This window comes from Pristiophorus japonicus, chromosome 15 (genome assembly GCF_044704955.1).
Source record: "Pristiophorus japonicus isolate sPriJap1 chromosome 15, sPriJap1.hap1, whole genome shotgun sequence".
NCBI lineage: Eukaryota > Metazoa > Chordata > Chondrichthyes > Pristiophoridae > Pristiophorus > Pristiophorus japonicus.
In genome coordinates, this window is record NC_091991.1 from 134,515,357 (window position 1) to 134,536,416 (window position 21,060).

At 43.7% G+C, this 21,060-nt stretch overlaps 1 long non-coding RNA gene across 1 annotated transcript; it reads right to left on the reverse strand.

The window, feature by feature from the left end:
- Positions 1-676: 676 nt before the first annotated feature.
- LOC139281053 (uncharacterized) lies at positions 677-17,444 on the reverse strand. The gene is made up of 3 exons (XR_011596814.1): positions 17,340-17,444; positions 16,426-16,509; positions 677-708 (listed from the first exon to the last, which is right to left on the reverse strand). It is a non-coding gene; the product is annotated as an uncharacterized lncRNA (long non-coding RNA).
- Positions 17,445-21,060: the final 3,616 nt, after the last annotated feature.

Below are 21,060 nucleotides of genomic sequence, written 5' to 3' on the forward strand. Positions count from 1 at the left end.
TGGCAGCCTGCTGCATTACAACTTTACTTAATACATTGTACATTTTCCTTGACTGTTCTGTACAGTATTCCAGCATCTGGATGCCTGAAATATTGATCAGGACAGGCACAATTTCATGTTTAACATTATCATACAATAATTCCCCTTCGTTGTACATTACAATCCCATTTTCTGGTCCCTTAGTAGTTATGGGACAAGGCAGTTCCTCGGGCAATGTAGTGGTTCTTATGGGGTGCGGTGTCGGAGGGGGTGAGAAGCATACATACAATGATATTGCAGCCGCCCCCACCTCCTCGTAGTACCCACACAGCCCCACTCCCTTTTTGCGGATGACTGATTGCTGGGACTGTCCCAGAAGCGCGCAAATTATGCCGAAAGTACATTCATCGGGCCCTTTGACATCCCTCCGTTTAATGCAGCTGCTCCTTATACCCGTGGAGCACTGTACACATACTCGGTTCTTATTAGGATTCACTTGTAACCATGCATTAAAATAAGTCCTGTCCTTGCTCCAGTCCTTGGCTGCTGGGATGCACATTCCATCCCTTAAATTAAACAAGACTCCATAGTTCATGTAGTTGTTTATTTCCTGAGTGCGCTGCAATCCGTTGGTATCATCCAGTTTTTGCGTGGGTCTTGAGGTTCCCAGTATCATGAGTCCCCAGAGTCGAAGTCACCACTGCGGTCCCATCTTGGTGAGTGTTTTATCTGAAAATTTTAAACAGAGAGCCTGGTCGTCACCAGGTGTTAGGTTCTGGTCTACTTGTGTCGCTGTCACTCTGTGGAATCGGAGATAAGGATTAGGTTAACCATATTCTTTATAGTCGTACCATCTCTATCACTTCATGTCCCTGTCTGGGCTGCCGTCGGTTTTGCGTTTGAGCCTGCTGTGCTCGAGCCTGCATGATAACCCATATAAATATTATTCAAACTCCAATCAACACCAATGCCACCATTATTCCTCCAAACATCGCTGTCTGCTTTACTGTTAGGTTGGACTACACCTACCCACCGTGGGGTACATTGGCTCCATTGCCATAGGTGATGATGCTATGGCTGCGCACTGCACTATCTGTCTAGTCCCGTTTTTTAAAACATCTCTTCCAGCCTGTTTATCTTAGCTTTTAACTCTTGACCAGCTAGTTCCGTTTTATTTTTATTCTGAATATCCCACCATTTCCTCTGTCTGTCAGGTGAGTCTTCTTTATTTTATTAAGAAATCCAAATTAATAATGTCCAGTATAAAACAGCTGTCAATGGAAAGGGTTAACTCCTTTACAGGTTTGTAAGAAAGCCTGATGTCATTACGTGACTTCACGTAATCATCCGAAAAATTCTTTTTTTAAAAGTCTTTGTGCCTTCAAAACTTGCTTAGAAATTAGGAATCCGTTGAAACAGCAGAAATTATTAGTAAAGCCGTCATAATAAAAGTCTTCTCATCAGGGAAGACGGCATTTTAGAGTAAACTCCAATGTTTTCTTAACTTCTAATTCAAGTACTTGCCAAAGAATTTAAAAAAAAATTGATTTAAAACGAGACCACACATTTTTAATAGCTATTTTGTTTACTGAAATTCAATTTTGTTTTTTTTTACATTTCTCTCTCAGCACCAAATCTAAACTTCTGTGCCAGTTCCATTTTTTCTTTCTGTGCTGAGTTAGCATAGCTTAAATCTTTTCTTCTTGTTATTTTCATACATTCCAACATTTCGTTTTTTTTTTACGGTCCCGTTCACTGGGAAAATCTTGTGTTTTATTTCTCTCCCAGCACAAAATCTAAACATCCGTGCCAGTTCCATTTTCTATAAGAATTTAAAAATTCAGTAAGATTCTCTAATTCCCAGTTTTTTTCTTTCTGTGCTGAGTTCGCATAGCTTAGATCTTTTCTCCTCGTTATCTTCAAAACCCTCCTGCTTGTTTAGACTGTTCGGGACTTTTCTTGATAAACACTGTCCATTTTGGAAATCTTTTCAAACTGCATTGAAACTTTCTCATAATTTAAAATCATTATCAATGTAGTGTTTTTTACCTCTTCCAATTTTTTTTTCTTTTTCTAATTAAACCAATATCTTTTTCATAGCAAACATCAACTCGTATTTAGTAAGTTATGTCTTTTTCCATCACAAACACATTTTTTTTTCAGCACTTATTTAGTACGTTACATCTTTTTTTTTTCAGATCTCCTTTCTTCAAATTAGGTTTTGTATTTTACACGGAGGGCTCGTGACTCCATAAATTTGTTAATTTAAAATCATGTGTTTACTTTCAAAGTGGTGTCTTTATCTTTTTCTTTTCTCCATAACTGGAATGGAGTCCAGCAATTAGGCTTTGAGGGCTGCTTTTCGTTATCTCAAAATGCTCCAGTTTCAAAGTCTTCTAAACTGCTAAAGCTTGCTGTTTTTAACATTTTTCAAAAGTCCCTTTTACACCTTCGCAGATAGCTCGCCACTCGCCCAGGAGTTTGACCTGATCCCTGAAGGTATTTCTAGATTGTTTCCAAACCTTTTTGTTTTATATCTCCTTTTTTTCTTTAAGAGATCAGATTTAATTTAATAATTTTTTTTTTGAATCCACCTCTGTGCCTTCTCTGAATATCTCAAAATCCCAATTCAAACTTTGTAATTTCAATCTTTATTTAAAACTTTTTTTTGAGCTAGAAGCTTTTTTAAAAGGCATTCTTTATCTCATTCCGAGACTAAATTTATGTCTTTCAACCCAATGTAATCAATCATTGCATGTTTTCTTTCAACAAGTAAGTGAGCGTGTCAAATAAATTCTTTTTTTTTAACCACCGGGACCATGTATTTTTTATCTTTTGCTCAACAAACCTATCCTTTGTACATTTCCTAGCTTTGTAACTTATCATCCGAATAAATCCACACCTGCGTTTCTAACTTAAAATGTCTTAAAACTTCCCACATACAGGACAACACTACAAAGGGTTAAAAAAACTTTCACTCTGTTTAGAAAAGTGGGTGGAGCTAAAATAAACAGACACTTGCATTCCTCTTCCAACCAGGCTTTCGGAAACATGAAAACATAAAAAAAATTCATTCCGCAGTCAAAAAATCACACAAGGACTCTCAACGACAGACATTCACAAAAGTCTCTCTTCATTCAACAAAGCTTATTAATTTTTTTTTTGGCCGGCTCTATTCTTGGATCCATACTTCACTTAAGATAATCACTATCAGGTTTTTTTTTTATTTCTTACATATTGATTTACTTCCTCTGTTAGTTTTATGTGGGCTCGTAGTATCAAAACTACAGCCTTTTCATTTTTATCTTTCTTTTCCTTCTCCCACCATTCCGCTGGTCTGCTGGCAGGTCCTGAGGATCCCACCCTGCTCTAATCATTTTCTCGATTAGTTTCTTTTGTTTTTCCGCCAGGTGGCGGGTAAGGGACCCTTCTGGTCCCCACTCGAGGTTATTTGCTTTCATGGCCATTCCTGGGTAGGACTAGAACCGTTAGGAATCTACTCTCAGAGGTCCGCTTTCTACCTAGTGTAACTTGTAGTAGACCGTCTGCTGGCTACTGTCAGGTCACAAGTTCTGCTGTTACACAAACTTATACAATTCTTAAAACGCGTTTAAGCAATTCCCGCAGTGCTCTACGTATCCTTAATGACTACCTACCACCGCTCTGCCCGTTGGTCCGACCCTGTTCACAGGTTTGGATTCCGTTAGCCACTGTACACCGCTTGGTTCTACCCCGGGGTATATTTCAAATCACACTACTGGGTCCGGAAGATGTCTTTCGGTATCACGATCCCACGGTCCAAGTGTGTTCCCGGCACCTACTTAGTTCCTGGCCATCACGTGGGACTAAAGTCCTCTTAATTCAGGCTCAGGCTAGGTGTTTGAGATATTGGACCATCTCCTCGTGTCGATCAACCAGCATCCACCTTCCGCACCCGTTATAAAATTTTGTTTAAGGTATACTCACCCGGTTTCTCCAAGCGCGTCAGCGACCCCGAAATCCTGTTCATGACACAACTGTTAGTGTGAATGTTTTCTCAGAAGAATCACTCAACACTCAGAGTCGGTTCCAACGCCAATGCGGCCTTTATTTTCGCATGCGGGGAGGAAGCCTCAGGACTGGATCCAGGCACTTCTCTCCGACGAACAAAGAAACTCATTGATATTTATATGTTTTACAATAGTTCTTTACAGTTACTCAGCCCACTTCGGCTGGACACAATCCAATCATAACGATTATAGATTACATATAGGTTTCTTTAACCCAATAGAATTCCCCTGATACCTCAGGGGCCGTATGTTCGTTTTTTGTCAGCTCGGGCTGATTAATGACCTCGTTATGTGAGGCAGGTTCTCCCCTTATCTCTGTTCCTCGGGGTTCGGCTGTGTGAAGTCACTGATTATACCAGTGTACTATAATGGTTCGTTATAATTATCTTGTATCCAAGGCATTCCTGGTAGTGGGCCTCACAGGGTCATTGCTCGGTCATTGCTCGGTCAGCCCCAGTTCATTACTTGACTAACGGGGTTCCCATCATGCTTGGGCAGCCATTTTATGTGTGGCCACTTTAAACTTATATGAGTTTAGATATATTCAGCAGGTGCCTAATGCCTAGTGTTTTGATATATTCAGCAGGTGCCTAATGCCTACAACAATACCAAGGAAAATACCACAGAAGCACAGGGAAATGCCCTAGCTGACCAGGCAGCTAAAGATGCCGCCTCACAGGGCGTTCCCCCAGAAGAACCAACACAGATGTGCAGATTGAAAGCACTCAGGACTCTGACACGAGACCTTCAAATAATACAAGGCGAGTGCTCCCGAGAGGAAAAATGGACATGGATTGAGGCAGGAATTAAGCTATGTGAAGATGGTGTCTGGAGACAAAGAGTTACCGACAAGCCAGTCGCGCCACAAGCGCTTATGTCTTTTTTAGCCCAACAGATCCACTCGTGGGGACACTTGGCCTCACAACAGATGACGGCACGGTTCCAGAAAAACTGGTGGGGTTGGGGATTTAAAAAACATGCCCAGCTGGTAGCAGACCGCTGTGTGGTCTGCCAGAAAAATAATTCTGGGCCCATCACGGTAATGCCCCAACTGAGGCCCCCTGCCCCTGTCGGACCATTCCAGCATCTGCAGGTTGATTATATATCTCTTCCTTCATGCCAAGGATACACTAACATTCTTGTCATGGTCGACAGATTCTCTAGATGGGTAGAAGCTGTCCCAACTAAAAGAGCCACAGCCAATCACACTGCAAAGGTCTTGTGTCAGGATTACATTCCCCGATCGGGAGTCCCGAGTAGCATTGACTCAGATCAGGGAACACACTTCACAGGTGCTGTCTGCCAAGCAGTCTGTAAGTTACTAAACATTATGTGGGATTTACATTGTCCTTATCATCCACAATCATCAGGACAAGTAGAGCGAATGAATCGAACTCTGAAACAACGGCTTGCCAAATATCACCAAGAAGGAACACCATGGCCCCAGGCACTACCAATAGGGCTATGTAGCATTAGGACAACCCTGAACAGAACTACAGGTCTAAGCCCATTTGAAATTATAACAGGAAGACCCATGTCGCTGCCAGGAACTACTGATTTAAGGAAAGCTGATGTTCACTTAATGAGTGACACTTTGTTATCATACTGTCAGAACCTAACCAATGCTGTTAGTTCTGTTTTCCGACAGGTATCGGCAGCTTGGGGTAATCCACCCGAAGGAGGACACGACATCATCCCGGGAGTCTGGGTGTATGTGAAAAAGTTGCATAAAAAACCTTTGGGTGCAAAGTGGGAGGGACCTTATCAATTGTTATTGACCACACAGGCAGCTGTTAAAGTCCAAGGAAAGAAAGCCTGGATCCACGCTTCACACGTTAAACGAGCACCCGTAACTGAAGCTGAAATCTAATAAGGACAATTACTTTTTGCCAAAATGTCTAAATTTACTGTATTACTGACTGTAGGTATTCTAGGCATAGGCCTACTTCTTATTAGCCGACCCTCTGCACCAAAGGGAAATAGTAGGGTAGCAAGGGAATTACATGTAAATATCTTTTTATATATGTCATACATTTCTGCCAAACAAGGTAACATTTCTAATTGTTGGGTGTGTGCGCATATTCCTATTCACTCAAAGGGAGGGATTCCCTTGAGGCCAGTTCCCTTAAATATCTCGGAAATGGCTGAGTAGATAATAAATCAAAACAAAACAGGCAATGCGTTTCAGGATACGGAAAACTGGGCATGTAAATGGAAGTCAGCAGGTTACAATCTGACTACCTTTGAAGGGGGATACCAACCGTGCTACAATAATTCCAAACGCCCCCCATTTTTTGTTATCACTAATACAACGGGAATAGGAAGACTGGGGGAATTGGTCTGTCTGATTAGCAACATCAAAGGAGGCCAAAATATGGGGTATAGTAACTGCGCCCGGAATTATAATATAATCAAGCCACGGAACCGTCCAAACTGGGCCGATGTGGAAATTTTTAATGTAACGGGGATTCTGAATAAAACAGATGGAAAAGCCTGGACAGGCCCCGGAGTGTTGCTGACAAAGAAACAGCTAACCTTCATTGCATATAATGGCACCTATTGGGTGTGTGGCCACAAGGCCTACCCTTGGCAGCCCCAGAATTGGATGGGATTCTGCTATTTAGCCTACATTGTGTCTTATATGTATCATATAAAGTCACTGTCGGAACATTTACACCGTCCTAAGAAAGCTATCACAGAAACAGAGAGGTTCTTTGCCATTCTGATCCCCAGGTATGAGACCGCCAGACTGGCAAGGGAATCGATTAACATGGCATCCGTTGTGGAACGGGTAGCCAATGATACTCAGAGGCCCTAGTTAAAATCAATGCAGAAATGGTAGCAATCCGCACAGTAGCCCTACAGAATAGACTGGCCCTTGACTACATCCTGACTGGAAAGGGAAGTACTTGCACCCTACTCGGAACTGAGTGTTGCACAGATATCCCAGATAGCTCTGAAGAAATTACCCACTTAGCGGAGCATATCCAAAAGGAGGTAGAAAAACTTAAGCAACCCCCATCATTCACTTTGTGGAGCGGAGCACTGAAAGGCTAGGTTCAATAGGAACTTCATTGGTGGAAGGTTTAATTCTATTTGTTGTAATTATTTTACTTTTATATTGTTTGTTTATGTTGATTAAATGTTGTTGCGACCAGGCGGCTGTAGCTGCTGTCCCGCATGTGAGACACCTTGCAGGTCCCAGCAGACCGTCTGTACGTGGCACAGGGGTATGTTATGCTTAAGGGAAGGTTGTTTATTGGTTGAATTAAGATATTGATTTGGATTAAATTGGAATAATGTTAATTAACCTACTAAAACCAGACTTCCATTGTGGCCACGATGGAACTCGGGTTGGTGTAAATTTGTGTGGAAGCTACTAGTCCGGACATGTGGTGAAACACATCAACAAATTTTAGAAGGAAACTCTATTAACATGTATGAAATTATTTTGTAGAATGTTTAACCAGTGATACCTGATGTTTTATGATTCAGTTTGTGAAAGAATCAAAGGGGGGATTGATAGAGAATTCAAACAGGCTGCATTTAGACAGGTTGAGAAAACACAGACTCCCATGTCTACGTGCGACTGAGCACAGTGCATTAAGTCATCAATCAACTTGACATTTTAGGACCTTTGAGTAGTGAGCCAATTAAAGGTTAAAAGACTATCAAAAGAGCCAATAAGGTCAAAGAAGACGAGTTCTTTTCTGTAAATTGAACCAGGTATAAGTACAGCCATTTTGACCATGTGGTCTCAGAAGGACAAAGGCCTGGCTTAAAGCTAGAAGCTTGTTGCTGCTGCCAAAATAAAGTTATATTAAAACTACAATCGGAGTTCGTATTTCATTGGAAATTAAGAGATCTAACACATTTAAAATGTAAAGTTTTTTTTTAACTTTTGCTTCATGTTTCTTTTTCTCTCTCTCTTAATCCAATCTGAGGGCTGAATTTTCCGGGGTGGTAACAGGCGCGAGTGTTGGCGGGTCGGGTGGGAAAGTTGTTATTTTTGACAGCGGGTCAGGAATCCGCTGTCATTTCGCTCCCACATGCCTTTCCCCCAGGCACATCTGTCATCGTGGAGTTGACCCGACCGGCAGCGGTGAGGGACCCAATTGAGATCATTATCATGTAGCAGACAGGCACTTAAGAGCCTTTTCCCCCCACTACTTTTTAAATTTGCCTGCATGGCCATGGGATTCATGCTGCTCAGGAACCTCGTCAGTCAACCTGAGGTGTGAGTTCCGTGGCCATTGCTCTAGCTGATTACTTGACAGCATGGAAAACAACCAAAATAAAAACACGTTGATTACATCAGCTAACAGGTTGATGGAGATTCTGTTCTAATTGAAAAGCAACTGGTAAATGTTAATTCAGAAATTCCTGAAGGGATATAAGTGCTACCTTGGATGGTGATGGAAATACATTTTTCACTGGCTATTCTTGGCTGTTGCCTTCCAACTCAACAGTAATTGCAGTGAATTGATCTGCACTATAAAAGTGACATATACCAATTAAATACATTTTTGTGTTGTTTCTGGTCAGGTTTTTCTCACAGTATACTGTGATTGTCCAGTTACACATTAAATCAAGTCATCAACCGTAACAATTTCATTCTCATCACTCATTCCACTGGTTCAATTTTCTTTCAGTCCCTGAATATAACAAATATAATTTTTCAGTCTGAGACTTTAGGGGTGTATTTCAGTGGAGGTTCTCTCACTTGTCCATTGTTAACTTCAATGGAAGAGCTGCAGAAATCCCAGAAACACATAAGCACCACTTACACTGTTTATCAGCTTTTCCACTGAACTTGAATAAGATTGTAAATCCACCCTTTACAATTACATTTAAAATCTGCTTAATTTTATGTATTACCTATACACATTCATCTTTTATTTGTACCAGTTACTGATACAAAAGTCTATAGATTTGTGACCAAAGTACCAATAACTTCCCAATTAATGTACTTTTAAAATTATGTATTAATTTTTCAATTATGTTATTGCAATTAAATGGGCATGGGAAGCCCAAATAACAAAAAATGCCATCCGTTGCCCTACTGCAGCAAATTATGGTCCATTATGTAAAGTTCCTTTTTTAAAAACAACCTATTTGCCAACCATTGGTGTGTCATGTGAACAGTCCATGTTTTGGAATCAGTGCCTGCATTTGTTGCCAGAAATCAACGCTGCTCCTGGCTCAAACTCACAACACTGTCTCCCAGCACAAACTCTCACGACCATTTACAACTCCTCTACTCACCAACATTACTGGCTGCTACCTGATGGTCCTGGTGGATGGAACTCTGTTTGACAAGTGGTGGGAATTCTTATGATATTTTAGGGTGTTCCATCTTCCAGAGCAGTAACATCAACAGAACAGCAGTGGTGGTGAGGGAAGGAGGGAGAAGGGTGCTATCGACATGAGGAGGAAGTGCCAGGCTGAACTGGCAGAGAGGACTAGGCCAGCATGATCTGAGGGTGAAGGGGGATAAGAGTACTTGCTTGAATTGAGGGGGAAAAGAGTGCCAGCATGAACATAAGAACATAAGAATTAGAAGCAGTAGGCCATTCAAGCTTGTTCCGCCATTCAATAAGATCATGGCTGATCTTCTACCTCAACTCCACTTTCCTGCACTATCCCCATGTCCCTTAATTCCCGTAATATCCAAAAATCTAGTGATCTCGGTCTTGAATATACTGAACGACTGAGCCTCCACAGCTCTCTGTGGTAGAGAATTCGAGAGATTCCCCACCTCCTGAGTAAAGACATTTCTCCTCATCTCAGTCCTAAATGGCCGACCCCTTAGAAGGGGGAGTAGGGTGTCATCTTGAATTAGTAGGAGGGGAGAAGTGCCATTTTGAATTAAGAGATGGGAAGGAAAGAGTAGCAGTGTGAACTGGGAGGCTATAAGAGCACATCAATAGATCCCTTAGCTGCTGAACACGGAATTTGTAATAGTACATAATTACAATCTGTAAAAAGTTTGTTACAATTATTGCATCTGGCTTTTCCAAGCATCTTTCCTTTCGGTAATGTATTGAAGCTAATCCCTTAATCTAGTGTGTGAATGTTGATTTCTGGATTCTTTTACCTCAATCTGGTTCAGCAAAATTACTGAAACGAATACCATTTGTGCTTTAAACAAAGCAAGCTTTTATTTAAAAAGCAAATCCCGATCGAGGACTTTATCAGACAGAAGGAATGCAAGTCTGTTCGAACACACCCACTTCCTACGGACAAGGTGACGTTACATTGTAAAGGGACGATGGTTATACATTTTCGGCAAAAGATAACAAGATAGGGCCAGAGTGACATCCCAGCTCAGCCCATCTCTTTTGATCCCTCCTTCCCTTTGTCCACTCATAAGCCGACCCAAGCATGGTCCGATTTTAAACAAAGACCTTCTGTCAATGTTTCAGGTTAATAACATGATTTAATAAGACCTTGAGGTTTTTCTGCAAGCGGTGTTTTTGTTTCAATATGTGTTAGTGTTGTAACATTTCGCAGTCTCGAGTCTGAGATGTCATGGCTATTCCTCCATGAATTCTTTGTTAGCTTATACTGTCCCTATACAATTCCCACGTTCTCAACTTCAATGTCTCTATACATTTTTAAACATTCACATTCCCTCCTTTTATCATTCCATGATAACACTTAGGATAATTCTAGGAGTATCGCATTCATCCGTTCACATTCTATTTCCTGAATCATATTGTTGTTAGTGTCAAGTAGTTCTTTAGTTCGTTGGATCATAACTCGGGAGCCCTTGACCACAAGAGGGTTTGCTAACCTTGCCATCATTACTTTACAACAAAGGTTAAGGCAACCAACAATTAGATAGGATCTCCAAGATCCATCTGATAGCCAATCAAACCAGCTAGATCCTTCTGCTGGTGTGGATAACTTCTTCACCTCCCTTCTTATGTGATCAGCGAGATTGGTTATGTTTTCTGAACTATCAGGAATGTAAGTGCAACATTCAGATCCTATCAGGGCACACGTTCCCTCTTTCTCAGCTAACAGGTAATTGAGGGCCATTCGGTTTTGTAATGCTACGGTCCTTATTGCTACCATTTCAGCTGTGATGCCCTCCAGAGCTTCAGCAGTATTGTATTGGCCCCCCTCCTCTCGTGATAGTTTGGCTCTGAATCCATCTGACAGTCTCAGTTAGGGTTAGTGGAACGGGGTGCAAAGGAATTCCCCCTTTGGAATGTATAGGGAATGTATAGGGAATGTGAACACACCCAACATCTAGAAAAGTTTCCATTTTGCGCATAAACATAAGACATGTACAAAAAGGTGTTTACATGGAGCTCTCGTCTCTGTCTCCCCTCCCATGCGCCGAAACTGTCATATATCAACACTATTATACAGACTGTGGCATACAGACAGTTTCATCTTATGGCTCAGGATTCAGATAAATAGTCCAATTATTTTGCTGATTAAAAGAGTTCAGTTTTCCCGTCTCTCTTCTCAGGTCACCGTCGGTGTAGCTGGCTGTCTATCACTATGGGTAAAAGTTCAAACTGGTCCACGTTCCAATTAGGATGCCAACGGCCTTGTTCAGCTATGGAGAAGAGGAAGTCTGGAACAGAAACAGGAGTTAGAATAACCAGTAAAATAGGTTCGTTAGAGGGTGGTGAGCTTGCAGTGGTGCAGGTGAACCCAGGCACTTTTCCCCTCAACCTTGGCTGCAGTGGGGGTAGTGAGTAACACCTGAAAAGGCCCCTCCCATTGTGGCTCTAATCCCTTCCGAATCCATACTTCCCTGGTGCCACGAGAGACAATTCGGGTAAAACTGGGAGGTCGAGGTGAGCATCTTGAACCTGGTTGTGAGCTAGTCGCAGAGCCTGAGTCAGAGAAAGAACATAGGTGGTCATCAGTCGAGCTGAGATACCATATCTAGGAACAATTTCCCTCATTAACACCTTAACAACAGTTTGAGCCTTATTGTCCAGGGTAGGGTAGGCTTCAATCCATCTGCTAAACACATCTACTATTACTAACACATATTTGTAACACTGAACTTTTTGCAACTCAATGTAGTCCAACTGAAATGTCTCAAAGGGACCTTCGGGTAGGGGCGTTTTACCCCAATCACAGGGGACTCCCTTCCCTGGATTATGTTGCTGGCAAACCAGGCAACGACTACTGATGTTCTGGGTGAGCGCCTGGAGTCTAGGGTGCCACCAAGTAGCCAAAAGTGTGTCACTCGTGGTCCTTGCTCCACAATGAGTAGCAAAATGCATACATTCAATAACCCATAGAGCCAACTCGTCAGACATGCAAGTCTGTTCCGCGGGAGTGGTCCAGAGTTTAGAAACATTGTCATAAGTACATCCATAATATTTCCACAACAGTTTATCTTTTTCAGGAGCGTCCTCCTGTGCTTTGGTAACATCTTGGATGGTTGGCATTGGTTTTTCCGAGGCTAACTTATCCTTCGCAGGATTTTTAGTCTGACTCATCATTTTGGGCACTACCATCTGTTGGTCATGAGAGGCCTGTTTAGCCTCTTTGTCAGCACAGTGGTTCCCTATATCAACCGGGGATTTTCCGGTGGTGTGGGCGGTACATTTAACAACGGCAATGTGCTTGGGGAGCATGAGGGCTTGCAATAAATCAGATACTAGTTGCTTATGGGATATCTCATTCCCCTGTGAGGTTAGGAATCCCCTATTTTTCCATAATTAAAATAAACAGACTCTACTAAAGCTAACACTGATTTCCGCGTCGCCCCGCGGTTCACGTCGCCGCGCGATTTGAAGCACTTAAAATAAACACGGACTCCTGCGTCGCCCCGCGGTTCGCGTCGCCGCGCGATTTAACAAACTTAAAATAAACACAGACTTCCGCGTCACCCCACGGTTCGTGTCGCCGTGCGATTTAACAAACTTAAAATAAACACAGACTTACTGAAACCAGCACTGACTTTGGCATCACCCCGCGGTTCGCGTTGCTGCGTGTTCGCGTCGGCCCATGTTCACTCTGCCGCGCACTCGCGCCGCTGCACGTCCCACGCCGCTACGCGTTTCATGCTGTTGCGCGTCTGCGTCGGCCCACGTTCACTCGGCCACACACTCGCGCCGCCGCACGTCCCACGTCGCTACGCGTTTCAGCCTGCTGCGCGTCTGCGTCGGCCCACGTTCACTCGGCCGCACGCTTGCGCCGCCGCACGTCCCACGCCGCTGCTTGTTCGCGCCGCCGCGCGCTTATCTAGCCCTACCTTTCGAGTTGCTGCGTGATTTAAATTCAATCAGTGCCTAGACGGGCCAAGTGATATACGAGGTCGACGTCACACCTGACTTGAACACCTATCCTTTATTTAATTCCCCATAAGCCTTACTTAATTCCCTGTGAGCCTAATTTTCTAAATTTGATTTCTTATGAGCCTTATTTAATTTCTTTTAGTCTCCAAATTTCCCTATCCTTTCGCGTCACTGCGCAGTTTAAATCCAATCAGTCAATGAAAGCCCTAATTTAATGGAGTTTTTCTGCCAACTGGACAGGAGTGATTTTTTTTTTAGACTGCAGGGTAATTTTTCTCATAATTTAAAATCTCAGAACATTTTTTTTTTCTTTCAGCACCTATTTAGTACGTTACTTTTTTTTTGTCTTTTCCATAACTAGAGAGAAGTCTGGCACGTAGGCTGTGGACTGCTTTTCGTTATCTCAATTGTTCCAGTCTCAAGGTCGTGTTATTTAATATAATATTTTTTTTTGAATCCTTTTGAATCCATCTCAGTTGTTTTGCTGTGCCTTCTCTGAATGTTTTCTTTCGACAAGTAAGTGAGCATGTTAAATCCTTTTCTTTAACCACCGGGACCATGTATTTTTTCTTTTTTTTTTACTCAACAAACCTATCCTTTGTGCATTTCCTGGCTCCGTAACTTATCATCCGAATATACGTAATTCAATAAGGTTCACACTCTTAAACTTCCCACATACAGGACAACACTACGAAGGGTTAAAAAAACTTTCATTCTGTTTGAAAAAGTAGGTGGAGCTAAAACAAACCACAACTCCCCGGCTTTTTTTTTTACAGTAAAAATCACAGAAGCATTTCTCATTTAAACAGATGTTCACAAGAGTCACTTTTCTTTCCTATTAATTTTTGGATCCATGATTGATCATCTATCCCTATCTATCTCTAACTATAACCTATCTTTCCAAGTCGCCGCATGGTTTGCGTCACCGCGCAATTTCCCTATCTCTATCCCTATTCTAAGTTTGAAAGGTATTCACCAGATTGTCCTGGATCTCGTTCAGACACTACCTGAGAACCAGCGAGTGGCTAAACTTTCCTCAGACTTTTGAAACCGGGGGAAACTGGAGCAGTATTGAAATCATACTCACTCCAGTGGCCACTTTCCCCTCGTCTCGTCCAAGGCTAGTCTGGCTCTTAATTCGCAAGTTTTCGGCAGTCGTCCGTTGAGATCCCACTTCTGACACCAAATGTTGATTTCTGGATTCTTTTACCTCAATCTGGTTCAGCAAAATTACTGAAACGAATACCGTTTGTGCTTTAAACAAAGCAAGCTTTTATTTAAAAAGCAAATCCCGATCAGGAACTTTATCAGACAGAAGAAATGCAAGTCTGTTCGAATGCACCCACTTCCTACGGACAAAGTGACGTTACATTGTAAAGGGACGATGGTTATACATTTTCGGCAAAAGATAACAAGATAGGACCAGAGTGACATCCCAGCTCAGCCCATCTCTTTTGATCCCTCCTTCCCTTTGTCCACTCATAAGCCGACCCAAGCATGGTCCGATTTTAAACAAAGACCTTCTGTCAATGTTTCAGGTTAATAACATGATTTAATAAGACCTTGAGGTTTTTCTGCAAGCTGTGGGTTTTGTTTCAATATGTGTTAGTGTTGTAACATTTCGCAGTCTCGAGTCTGAGATGTCATGGCTATTCCTCCATGAATTCTTTGTTAGCTTATACTGTCCCTATACAATTCCCACGTTCTCAACTTCAATGTCTCTATACATTTTTAAACATTCACATGTTCACTGTTAAACTAATTCCCTATATTTCACTTTGTAGTCAAAAAAATAAATGTTAGTTAATTAAATAGTTAAAGTAACAATAGTCCACTCAATACAAAAATAGATTTTGCATATAACACACTTTAAAAAAAAATTAGCATTTAATGTTGCAGACTGAAATATAGCTGAGAAGACGACAGAAGTTTCTGCTCGTGAATTTTTTGATTAAATGTATCGGATCAACATTTTATATCAAGAGTCCTTTTGATACTAGAGTGGAAAATTATACCTGATCAATGCTAGAAAACAAATTGCCTGAGCCTGTAATTGCAGACCAAATCTCCAAGATAAAAACAGAAAATGCTGGAAGGCAGAAGGGTGCTAGTATGAACAGAGGAGAGAGTGCCAAAACAACTGGCGGAGAGGACTATGCCAGCCTCATCTAATGATGAGGGTAGGCGAGGGGGGCGGCGGAGAAGAGTACTTGCTTCAAATGAGGGTAAAAAGAGTGCCAGCATGAACTGAAGGGGAGAAGAGGGGAGAAGGATGCCACCTTGAACTAGTAGGAAGAGGAGGAGTGCTGGCATGGGGAGAGGAAGTATAATGAACAGTGAGGAGGATAGTGATTGACTTCAAAAATACATAGACTGGCTAGTGGAATGGGCAGATTAAATTTAATGCAGAGAAGTGTGAATTGATATATTTTGGTAAGAAGGAGGAGAGGCAATATAAACTAAAGGGTACAATCCTAAAGGGAGTACATGAACAGAGAGACCTGGGGGTATATGTGCACAAATTGTTGAAGGTTGCAGGGCAGGTTGAGAATGTGGTTAAAAAAGCATAAGGGATCCTGGGTACAAAAGCAAGGATGTTATGATGAAACTTTACAAAGCACTGGTTCGGCCTCAACTGGAGTATTATGTCCAATTCTGGGCAGTGCACTTTAGGAAGGATGTGAAGGCCTTAGAGAGGGTGCAGAAAAGATTTACAAGAATGGTTCCAGGGATGAGGGACTTCAATTATGTGGATAGACTGCAAAAACTGGGCTTGTTCTCCTTTGAGCAGAAAAGTTTGAGAGGAGATTTGAAAGAGGTGTTCAAAATCATGAGGGGTCTATTCAGAGTCATCATTCAAAGTAGAGAGAAACTGTTCCCATTGGCGGAAGAGTCGAGAACCAGAGGACACGGATTTAAAGTGATTGGCAGAAGAACCAAAGGCGACACGAAGAAAAACTTTTTTACTCCGTGAGTGGTTAGGATCTGGAATGCACTGCCTGAAAGGGTGGTAGAGGCAAACTCAATTGTGGCTTTCAAAAGGGAATTGGATAAGCAGCTGAAAGAAAACAAACTGCAGGGCTACAGGGAAAGGGCAGGGACAGAGGGACGAGCTGAAGTACCTTTGCAGAGAGCCAGCAGGCTCAACAGGCCGAATAGCCTCCTTCTGTGTTGTAACCAGTCTACGGTTCTAGGTCAGGCAGCATCTGTGGAGAGAGAAAAAAGAGTTAACAGTTCAGGTGGATGCCCTTTCCTCAGAGTTTTAAGAAGTTAAGAGTTTATCAGCAAGCAATGAAAGCAATAAAGGTGAAAAAGGCAAAAGAGACAAACAGAAATAAGAACATAAGAAATAGGAACAAGAGTAGGCCCCACAGCCCATCGAGCCTGCTCCGCCATTCAATAAGAATATGGCTGATCATCAACCTCAATTCCACTTTCCCGCCTGATCTCCATATCCCTCGATTCCCCTAGATTCCAAAAATTTATATATCTCAGCCTTGAATATATTCAGAGACTCAGCATCCACAATCCTTAAGGGCAGAGAATTCAAAAGATTCACGACCCTCTGAATGAAGAAATTGCTCCTCATCTCGGTCTTAAATGGGTGACCTGAGACCGTGACCCCTTAGTTCTCGACATTCCAACCACAAATCTCGTCGGAAGGAAGAGCAGAATTTGCTCCAGTGGGGGCATTGCCGGAAGAGAAACCTTTGAAAGACTGATGAAAGCGGCAGACACGAGACTCCCAAAGCAAGCGCTCTTCTCGGAACTCCTTCACGGCAAACGAGCCAAAAGGTGGGCAGAGGAAACGTTACAAGGACACCCTCAAAACCTCCCTGATAAAGTGCAACATCCCCACTGGCACCTGGGAGTCCCTGGCCAAAGACTGCCCAAAGTGGAGGAAGTGCATCTGGGAGGGCGCTGAGCACCTCGAGTCTCATCGCCGAGAGCATGCAGAAATCAAGCGCCAGCAGCGGACAGAGCGTGCGACAAACCTGTCCCACCCTCCCTTTCCTTCAACGACTATCTGTCCCACCTGCGACAGGGACTGTGGTTCTCATATTGGACTGTTCAGCCACCTAAGGGCTCATTTTTAGAGTGGAAACAAGTCTTCCTGGATTCCGAGGGACTGCCTGTGATGATGATGATGGAGCGAGAGTGTGCTGTGGGCGGGGCTTGGGGAACAGTGATTGACAGGCCGGACAGGCCCGGGTGCGCGCGCAGCACCAATCCCTCGCGGGGCCCTCGGGCAGGGCAGGGCCGAGCGCCGGGGAACGTCAGCTGCCAGCGTGGAAAGGCAGCTGATGGCGGAAGCGGGAGCCGGGTTGGCGGAGTGAGGGAGGGCCGTCACACACACCCACCCGCCCGCTTACTGGACACGGAGCGAAACAGGCCGACCGTCGAAGGTGATCCGTTAAAAAAACACACGTATAAAAAGAACCATGGAGAAGGTACGGCGGCGGCGGCGGCCCGGGGGTTTGAGGTGATGGGGGGAGAGCGAGCCGAGCGGAGCGGAGCGGAGTGGCGCAGCGCAGCGCAGCGCAGGCTGGGCCCTGTCCCCTGGGCCAGCACTGGGTCAGGGAGCTGACAGGCCGGTGAGGCACTACCACTGTCCGTGTGCTGCGGGCCGTGTCGGCAATGCCTCTTTCCCCCCCCCCCCCCCCCAACCCTTGTACCCCGGTTCGTTGTTTCACAATAAATGGCAGTTAATGCACTGGGACATGTATTTTCTGCCCTTTATTTCTGGGTGGAGAGCTCTCGAGGCCCCACTTGAGGTGTTTGGCTACCAGTGTGGTCCAAGAGAGACTTCTCGGTCAGTTTGTGATTAGCTGGTGACTTGGCTTAGTCGCAATAATAATTTTTTTGTTGTTGCTTCCCGCGCTCCCACCATCTCCCTTTGCTCAAACTCCCAGTTTTATTCGGTGGGTTTCTCAAGTAAAAGTGCAAAGGCCAGAGATCAAATAAAAACACTACATACTGGGAAGGCACAGTACGTCCACCAGCAGAGCAAAGGCAGGTCAATATTTCAGGTGTCAGAACAGAAAACATTTTACCCCCAAAATGCGTGTAGGGACAATGTTAGGATAACATTAATTGATGATTTCGTGGGGAGCCTCTATCCTTTGAAAGATTGATATTTTGATTATAAATTTGCACTGTAAAGCATAGCATACACAGAAACCAGTGTATATAGCAGAGATATAGTCTTAAGGTCCAATGATTCAAATCAGAAAGCAGTTGTTTAGTGTTGTTTGATACTAAATCTGACATCAGATTGTGTACTACTCCACATCACTAGTTTTCAAAATGAGTGGGGAAAGGGAATTTTGCTATGCAGTATGTTAAACATGTATGAATAATAGATTTCTGGGGTTTCAAAGAAGCAAAAAATAAATGGATTGGGACAATGAGAAATATTAGATTTGTATCATCTTGAGTCCCTCTTTTTTTTTAGGCTGCATTTGTATTGTAGCCAAATTTGCTGATATAAAGATAGGTGGGAAAGCAAGTTGTGAGGAGGACACAAGGAGTCTACAAAGTGATATAGATAGACTAAGTGGGAGCGGGCAAAAATTTGGCAAATGGAGTATAATGTGTGAAAGTGTGAGGTTATCCACTTTGGTAGGAACAATAGAAAAGCAAAATATTATTTAAATAGAGACTGCAGAATGCTGCAGTACAGAAGGATCTGGGTGTCCTCGTACATGAAACACAAAAAGTTACCATGCAGGTACAGCAAGTAATTAGGAAGGCAAATGGAATGTTGGCCTTTATTGCAAGGGGTATAGAGTATAAAAGTAGCTACATATGTACAGGATGTTGATGAGAGCACACCTGCATACAGGTTTGGTCTCCTTATTTAAAGAGGGATATACTTGCATTGGAGGCAGTTCAGAGAAGGTTCACTAGGTTGATTCTTGGGTTGAAGGGGTTGTCTTATGAGGAAAGTTTGAGCAGGTTGGGCCTGTACTTATTGGAGTTTAGAAGAATGAGAGGTGATCTCATTGAAACATAAGTTTCTGAGGGGGCTTGACAGGGTAAATGCTGAGAAGATATTGCTCCTCGTGGGGGAATCTAGAACTAGGGGGCATCGTTTCAGAATAAGGGGTCGCTCATTTAAGATGGAGATGAGGAGGAATTTCTACTGAGGGTTGTGAATGTTTCAAATTCTCTACCCCAGAGAGCTGTGGAGGCTGAGTCATTGAATATATTCAAGGCTGAGGTAGACAGATTCTTGAACTACAGGGGAGTCGAGGGTTAGGGGAACCGGCAGGAAAGTGGAGTTGAGGCCAAGATCAGATCAGCCATGATCTTGTTGAATGGTGGAGTAGGCTCAAGTTTGTATGGCCTACTCCTCATATTTCTTATGTTCTATTTTGTACTGTACCTACCAGTCTGAGAGAGGCAGCTGGAGAATCAATTGAATCCAGTCCATTCTTTCTTTACACTGGTTTGGGATTGACTCTTGGGACTGGGAGAGAGCTTGTGTGCATATTCATAATTCATTTTAAATTTAATGATTATGTTTTAAATGTTTTGATACTTGGATGGGATTGGAGTGTCCACACACAACAAATTGTAAACAATTTTTGTGTAACTTCATTAAGTGTCCAAGGGGTGCTGGTGCAAGGAACCCCAGATAACTTTAGGACTGTGTTACACCTGGTTTAAAGGTTGCACATTGTGTAGCGTCAATCCAAGAGATGTGAGGGGGTCCTGCATTGTTTTGGAATTGGATCGCTACCTTAGTTATGCTACCAAGTTTTTTTTTAAAGCATTACACACAGTACAGTGGAGTATTTAGCTTGTAACATTTGATTTTCATTTGAAGTAAAACTTTGAACATTTATTTTAGGCTGGGAAGTGCATGTGGAAATTTGAGATTTATTTCAACAATCCTGCAATAACATATTGTACTATCCTTCGATACATATGTCCAGAAGTGAGCTGATTCCGTTGTGCTTGTTTGACAAAAGGAAATATTTATATTTGATATGTTGTGAATACAGTGATTTTAAAACTCATTAAACCACTTGATTTATGTTTTAATATAGACTCTTAAGGCCCAAGTTTCCACAAGAAAAAAAAACGGGCACCCCTCCGAGCTGGGCGCCCGTTTTTCGCGCCTAAAACGGCGCCTAAAAAAATCCTCGGTATTCTCCACCGACTTGCAGGTCCGCTGGCCCTCGGCGCAGCCAGCACGAGCTGTGGGGAGTGCGGAGCCAGGTCCCTGCGCTGAAAACAGTGCCGGGACCTCTGCACATGCGTGCTACAGTGGGCACGCAAGTGCAGTAGCTCCAGGCGCCGAACTGTGTGGGAGGGGCCCGAAGCACGCAGCCCCTAGCCCTGGCTGAATGGCCTCACAGGGGCTGCGTGAATAAGGCTTCTCCCACGGCCAGCTCCTGCTTCCCGCCCCCGACCGGACCCGATACCCGCTCCCCCCTTGCCTCCGGACCAGACCCGACACCCGCTCTCCCCCCTCCGGACCAGACCCGACACCCGCCCCCCGCCGACCAGACCCGACCCGACACTCGCGCTCCCGCCCCCCCCCCCCCCCCCCCCCCCACCGCCGACCAGACCCGACCCGACACCCTCTCTCTCTCCCTCCCCTCTCCCTCCCTCCCCCCCTCCCCTCCCTTCCCCCCTCCCCCTCCCCCCTCCCTCCCCCCTCCCCCCTCCCTCCCCTCCCCCTCCTCCCCCCCCTCCCCCCCCCCCCTCCCTCCTCCCCTCCCCCTCTCCCCTCCCTCCCTCCCCTC